Consider the following 8,300-nt stretch of genomic DNA (forward strand, 5'->3'; position numbering starts at 1 on the left):
CACACACACACACACACACACACACACACACACACACACACACACACCTGCATGTCTCAGTCACCTTGTTCTTTATCCCTTACTCTATTTCTGAATTTTGTGATCAGTCCTGTTTAATGCTAGATACTTTGTTTATTGTCATGTGGTATGAGCGGGAGGAGCTATTACTACTATAGCTAATTATGAATTCTTTAAAAACTCTGAAAACCGCATTAAAGTTTTGGGTGACTTTTAGCAGTAGTTCCAACTTCAAGAGGTATTTGATTATTTTGGTTTGTAGGCAGAATTCTAGCGAGTGGCAGGCTTGCTGTGTGTGCTGCGGGCTCCCGTCCCTCTCTCCCTGTTGCGGTCGCATTTGCATGTGAGCCTGGATTTGTCTTTGGCTCCTTGTATGATTTGGGATGAGACCCTCGCGTCCCAGGGGAGGGGGGCAGGTGTTGCTCCAGTCGAGCGAATGGAACCAAATTACAGGCCCGTCTGTCACCTCCTCTGGGAGAAGGTGGAGGGAGGGAGGGGAACTGGGGAACGGGAGGGAGGACAAGGAAAGAAGGGGGGGGCACTCCACCAAGAGAATGGAAAGGCAGCACCCTGAAGAGTGCTGCCGGTGTGAGACAACCGCTGTAGTTAGTGCCGGTGGAGCTAGGACGACAGAGACACAGCCAGTGCGGGGGCGGGGTGGGGGGTGGGGGGTAGACGCCGTGTGACCTGCAACCCCAGGCTATTCACTGACCCGCCTCGACCCACAGCCACTTAGGCCACGTCTACACGGCGCCAGCGAACACTCAGGCTGGAATTGGTTTTCACTAAATTGACTGATATATTTTCTGACGGCACTGACTTGGGGGCTGTGTCTGTATTCCACAAAATCTACCGAAAGCAGTAACATCCAACACAATTCATGCACTTAATCTTTTGGTCTACAATAGCGGCTTAAACACACACACACACACACACACACTTTAATTAAGCCACACCAATTTAGACATGTAGACACAGATGCCCCGCGGTGACTGTAGCCCTGGGTGGGCACCGCCACTGCACCTCTGCCTGGATTTGTGTTTCAGGGAGGGAGTTAACCGCTGATACCACCCTGTGATGCCCTGCAGCTTTCTTAACACTGGGAAGTTACTTTGAGGCTGCCAGATACAACCGGAGGTAATGATGAACGCTTCACTGTCTGGGGCAGCCTCTAGAGACACCCTTCTGCCCAAGGCCCCACTGGGGCTAAGAAATGTGATTCTAAGCTGCCAGAAAAAAACACAAACAGATAATGCAGCCCTTTGTGGGACACAGCGGACAGGAATAATAAATTGCCACCATTGTACTTTCTCTTGTAAATAGAGTGGCACAAAGAATATCAAAGAGAATGAGCAGGACAGATCTCAAACCAGATAGAGTGGTTCTAGAAAGAAACAGATCCTTGTCAGGTTCTCCTAACTTGTGTCAAGAAAACAATGTTTCGCATGCTTATTCTCTCTCCTGCCTGTGGGGCAGGAAAGGTTAAAGAAATTGTCAGTTTCCACTAGCTCTTTCTGTAAGAAAAGAGCTGAGGCACAGAGCGATGATAGGTTGCGGGCCCAAGAAGAGACAAATTTCTTCCCCTTTTCTTCGGCAATAAAATGATTGACAGGGATAATTCCCCATGTGAGAGGGGGAAAAAATTGCTAGCAGATAATGGGCTGTGCTTAGATTGTGGCTGGGAAGGCTCTGTCCATCCGATGTCAAGTGATGACTGAAAAGTGAAAAATTAATTCCATTATCCAGCTGTAGTTCCTGCTGGATGCCAAACTGCCCAGATGTTGGGAAACATCTGGGCATTTGACAGCATGTTTTTACCATATATCCAGATGCTCGGTATTGTGTAGACAAAGGCCAAACCTAGTCATGGAGAAGAAAAGTAACTGACTGGGAAGATGGAAGCCAGAATTGGATAAGAGGACAGTTAGAAGGGGGATTTGGTGGTGATGGGAAAAGAAAAGGAGAAATGAAAGAAAAGAAACCATATGTAATAAGAGGTAGAAAAATAAAAGCGAGTCAATGTTCAAAAAGAGATCGACTTCCTGTTTCCTAATAGCCCACTCTTGCCGAGAGCCATGAAAAGCATTTCTATTTGTCCATGTCTGGGTGACAGGGAAAAAGGTACAAAAGAGTGACCTGAAAAACACCCATGAGGAGACCTAGAGAAGCCACCTGGGCCCAGACATTAGGCTTCCCCAGGGTGGGTGGCTGTGTGTCTGCAAAGAGGTGAGGCTACAATGTGGAAAGGTGCTTAATACACCAGGGAAAAGTGGTCCTCACACAAAGGAATGAAGTCGAAATTCCAGTCAAGGGAGTCCACATTAAGCAAAGCATTGAAATGTCCTGATGAGTCAACTGTGTTTCCAGTTATCAATCAGGATGATAAGCTTGGTATAGACAGAACCAGTGATGGTGTAACAGAAGGAAAAGGGTAATTCAGTGGGGGAAGGTTATGCAATTTGATGACAGATTTAGAGAAGGGGACATGATGTGATTGAGGTGATGGTGGGAGTGAGTGTTAGGCTTTCAGAACAGCTCACAAAGCCTCCTGTAATTCCCAAGCTGTCTGTTATCTATGAAATGCAAATCAGGAGGGGAGTGACATCATGTCTGATTATGGCCACAGGGAGTAATTATTTAGACATTAAAGGCTACTGAAGGGAGTGGTTGACAATATAAATGATGTCCAGATGGGCAGAGTGTGATGCTAAAATGATTTTCTCGTACAAAGAACAAGGGAATTTTTATCAGGTTTTCTCTTCTATGGGATAGTCTGTATCTCTTGGAGGTTTGCCCCTCAAAGAGATGGTGACACGAGATGGCCTTTGGAATCAAAACACAGTGAAGTTTGCAGAAAGAGCCACAGTCTCTGGCTCCTTGAAGGAAATGCATAATCAATATGCAAAACATTGACATAATAATTGTGATGGTAAAAAGAGAAGATAATCTCAAGATGGTGTATGTAATAAGCTGGTGATTGGAAACCCTTCTCTCCCAACACTTGCCCCGCCCCATTCTGGCTTTCTTACCCAAATATAGCAGCATGCAGCAACTTGTTGCTTACTCCCTATGGCACTCTCCCATCCCCTCCTACTGCAGTACAAAAACTAATACAGACACCTTGGCCATTAATACTGGTATCAACAGCATAACAGGTAATGGTATTTTCAGCCATTGTGGAGAAATGCAGCCTGACCAAGACCACAATGTCAACAACAAGAAAAGAGGAAGCCACATCCTGGGATCCAAATTAGGAAAGATTCACAAGCAATGGCAGGTTAAAGAAGACCAGTTTCAAGAAGGCCCAGAAGCAAAGTCTGGTAACCTAGACTGGAGACCTGGCAATGCTGCCTGGGTTCTGCTCTCTTCCCAGAGCATGTAGTGAGGTTCGAGTGAGAATTCACCAGGGCTCCAAAACTGTTGTTCATCTGTCTGACCATGGAAGAGTGAATGATGCAGCCAGAAGAAACCAAATGTGTCTCCAATATATGTGAAGTTCCTGCATAAAATGAAAGTGATCAGGAGCACAGGTGACATTTTAGCCTCTTACATTTGAAAGTCATTAAATGGGTGAAGAGGAGGATTCAGAACGTACATAGGTAACTGTAAAGATGGTTTCCAAGATCTCTCCCATTCCTACCCTCCCAAGGTTATGGCTTACAATACCCAAACTTGTATAGATGGTGACTCCCTTAAGCCAGGGATCTTCTAAATGCTCTCATTGTCCCTTATACCAGACTCTTTCATAGCACTGATGCCACTGCAGTGTACTGGCCTATTTATTTTTCCGACTTATCCCCTAGGTGATGAGTTCCTTGAAGGCAAGGAATCTGACTTATTGGCCATAGAATCATCAGCACCTTGGATGTGCCTGATATATAACAAGCCCTCAATTAATATTTGAATAATAACATGAAGAAGTCATGGCAAGCTTTGCAAACTCTGTAAGAGGGGTTAACATGGAAACCTGACAGAGAGGAAGACAAATGTTTATGAAATCATTAAGCCCACTATTATGGAGGACATATAAAGAATAGCAGCAGTGGAGAAGGTACCTGGTAATTACTAAGAGAAAATAGCTGGGAAGAGGATTAGGAATGAAATGTGTCTCATCTATATGCCAATTCAATTCATTTATTTGAATTCAATTCAACAGGTATTTACTGAGTACCTATAGGCCATCACGCATCATATAGAATATGAGTAATTATAAAAGGAATATACAATTTTAAGACAAAAAGATAAATATTTTTGCAGAAAGTGCTTACAACTTTGGTGTTTGGGGAAACGTGAATGGAAAGTGTCAGTAGTTTAAATGGAAAGCAGTATGGTACCATGGTTTAGATCCAGGGTTGGCAATACTTATGAAGTAAAAATTATATGGAATTCAAATGTTAGTGCATAAATTAAAGTTTACTGGACACAACCACACCCATTTGTTTACTTGTTGTTTATGATTGTTCTTGAGCTAAAATGGCAGAGTCGAGTAGCTGCAACAGAACCTTTATGGTCCATAAAACCTAAAACCGTTACTGTCTAGCTCCTTACAGAAAGTTTGCAAGTCACTGGTTTACAGCAAGAGCTCTAAAGGCAAATGCCTGGTTTCAAATCCCAGTGCCACCACTACCTGCTAGTCATGAACTTTCGGTAAGTTACTCAACTTCTCTGTACCTTGGTTTCATCACCTATAAAATGGATATAATAAGAGTACCTTCTTCAAGGGACTGTTGAAAGAAATGAAGTATTTACAATGATGTTTAGAATGTGTCCAGAATATCCAAAGAGTTCCCAAAACTCAACAAGATAACATGCAACCCAATTAAAAACCAGGCAAAAGATTTAAACAGCCAACTCACCAAAGAAGAGATACAAATGGCAAATAGCACATGTAGAAATGCTCAGTATCATTAATACTTAGGGAAATAAAAATTAAAAATTAAATCCATGATGAGATATCATTGCACAACTATTAGAACAACTTAGGAAGACAAAATAAAACCCAAAAAACTTACAATACCAAGTGCTAGCAAGGATGTTGAGCAACTGGAACTCTTACACATTGCTAATGGGAATATAAAATGGTACAGGGCTTTGAAAAACAAATTGGCATAAAAAAGAAACCATGCTAAAACTGGTAGGAGGGGTGGAGATGCAAAACAGCCAGCCTCACACCTGCATGCGGCAGTTGAGAATCAGGAGGAATATCTTGGCCATGGAGGTCCCCCTGAGGAGTGAGGGGTCCCAGCCCCAGACTGGGCTCCTCAGTCTAGAGTAGTGGTGCCAAGAAGAGGAACCCCCACATTTAGCCAGGCTCAGCACTGGCACCAAACCCAAATCTACATTAACCTGGTGAACATCACTTGTCCTACCCTGGTGATTCCCTGAGATTCTACCCAACTCATGCACCACACAAGGCTCTATCAGTGGCTGAGCCTATGGGAATGGGCAGAAGGCAGCAGGCCTCAGGGTGCCCTTGGATTTTTGCAGACTACCCCAGGCACACAACTAGTGGCAGCTATCCTCAGTTTCCAGTGTGATCTCTCCCACATGCCTCCAGGTCCAGCACAGGCAGCAACTAACATTAGATTGCTTTATAGCTCCTACCAGTTAGTCTCTGGTTGGTCATAAGCAGTGGCCGACCTGGGCCTGTACTGGAGCCCATCTCAAGAGGTCCCAGAACCAATGTACCTGGGTGTCAGTTTCAGACACCAGCAGAGCACAAGTGGCACACACAAATGGTGGTCTCAGGAGGCATCAGAGCCCACTGGGGCAAATCTCACTCCATAGGGTAAGCCCCCCCCCCACAGCAGCTCATAAGCTGTGAATGTAGCCAAACACCACAGTCAGTCAACCTGTGGGTCAATTCCACCCATGGATATGTCAATAGCAATCAAGGCACTACTATAATATGAGGGCACACACAACTCACACAAGAGACACCCCTTGAACACCTGGAGCAGGTGACCAAGGAAACTGTGCCACTGGGCCCCACAGGGCACCTACTACATAAGGACACCTGGCCAAGACTGGGAGACATAGCAGATCTACCTAATACATAGAAACAAACACAGGGAGGCAGCTGAAACTATGAAACAAAGAAATGTGTCCCAAATGAAAGAAGAGGAGAAAAATCCAGAACGCAAACTAAATAAAATGAAAGTAAGCAACTTACCAGAGACAGAGTCCAAAACAATGGTTATAAGGGTGCTCTAGGAACTTAGTGAGAACTTCAAAAAAAGAGATAGCAAGCATTAAAAAGGACATAGAAACCATAAGTGAAGAATACAATAACTGAAATGAAGAATGCACTAGAAGGAATCACCAGCAAATGAAATGAAGTAGAGAATTGAATCAGGGATTTGGAAGACAAGGTAGCATAAAACGCCCAATCAGAAGAGCAAAAAGAAGGGGAAAAAAAAAGAATTGAAAAATGAGTATAGTTTAAGAGAACTCTGGGACAACATCAAGCATACCAACATTCATATCATAGGGGTACCAGAAGGAGAAGAGAGAAAACAAGGAATGGAGAACCTATTTGAAAAAATAATGACTGAAAACTTTCCTAATCTGGTGAAGGAAGCAGACATACAAGTCCAGAAAGCACAGAGAGTCTCAAACAAGAAGAACCCAAACAGGTCCACCCCAAAACACATTATAATTAAAATGGTAAAGAGAATCCTAAATGCAGCAAGAGAAAGGCAATTAGTTGCCTACAAGGGAGCTCCCATAAGATTGTCAGCTGATTTCTCAACAGAAAGTTTGCAAGCAAGAAGGGATTGGCAGGAAATATTCAATGTGATGAAAAGTCAAGTTCTACAACCAAGACTACTCTACCCAGCAAGGCTATCATTTAAAATTGAAGGACAGATAAACAGCTTCCACCAAACAAGTATTATAAGAAATGTTAAAGGTACTTCTTTAAGACAAAGAAGTGAAGTGGATGACATAAACATGAATAATAAAATGGCAATAACTTTGTACCTATCAATAATCACATTAAATATAAATGGATTAAATGCTCCAATCAAAAATCATAGGGTGGCTGAATGGATAAGAAAACAAGACCCATGCATGTGCTGTCTACAAGAGACTCATTCCAGATCGAAAGACACAAAGACTAAAAGTAAAGGGATGAAGAAAGATAATTCACAAAAGTAGGAACAAAAAGAAAAACTGGGATAGCCATACTTACATCAGACAAAATAAACTTTAAAACAAAGGCTATAATAAGGACAGAAAGGGACATTACATAATGATAAAGGATCAGTCCAACAAGAGGATATTACCCTTGTAAACATTTATGTACCCAACATAGAAGCACCTAAATATATAAAGCAAGTATTGACCAACATTGACCATAATAGAATCATAGTAGGGGACATTAACACCCCACTGACATCAATGGACAGATATTCCAAACAGAAAATCAACAAGGAAGCAGCGGCCTTAAATGACACACTAGACCAGATGAATTTAACTGATATTTTTAGAGCATTTGACCCCAAAGCATCAGAATACACATTCTTTCCAAGTGTACATGAAACATTTTCCAAGATAGGCTACATGTTAGGTCACAAAACAAGTTTCAGTAAATTTAAAAAGATTGGAATCATATTATACACTACTCAACTTTGCTGGGAATACTTACATTGTCATAAAATATAAATGTTGTTTGTAGTTTGTTTTTCATTTCTATGAAGAAAAATTCACAACACATACAAACATATTGCATAGTACAGGGAACCCCTATCATCACCCAGCCTCAACATCGATTCACTTCACAGCCAGTTTTATTTATATTTCTCACTTACAATACCATGTGACTAAGTGAATCAGCAAATGCTTCAAGTAAATTCTATTTACACTGGGCCTCAGTGGGCAGGTTTGAACAGGCAAAATGGGAAAAGGCATTCCAAGTTGAAGGAATGGTGTAAGACAAGGATGAAGTTGGAAAAGTTCAGGGAAGATGGGAGTTCTGATCATCCAGGACATTGAATGCTGTGCTCAGGAATTTGGGCTTCATCCTGCAAACACTGGGGGACCAGTGAAAGCTTCTAAGCTGAGGAATGATATTGCTCTGACATTAGTGACCATTTATAAAGTAATCAGTATGATGGAGGCATTGTGCAAAACACTCCACAGGCATTCACTTACTTAGCCCTTCATAATGACCCTCTGAGGATGGTGAACTTGGACAGTAGCTTGAGGGTCGACCAGGGGCAGAATGGTTAGGGGTGAGACAGTAGAAGAAGACATGATTTCATCGGTTTAGGGTTCAGGGG

This window comes from Hipposideros armiger, unplaced genomic scaffold (genome assembly GCF_001890085.2).
Source record: "Hipposideros armiger isolate ML-2016 unplaced genomic scaffold, ASM189008v1 scaffold_349, whole genome shotgun sequence".
Taxonomy (NCBI): Eukaryota; Metazoa; Chordata; class Mammalia; order Chiroptera; family Hipposideridae; genus Hipposideros; species Hipposideros armiger.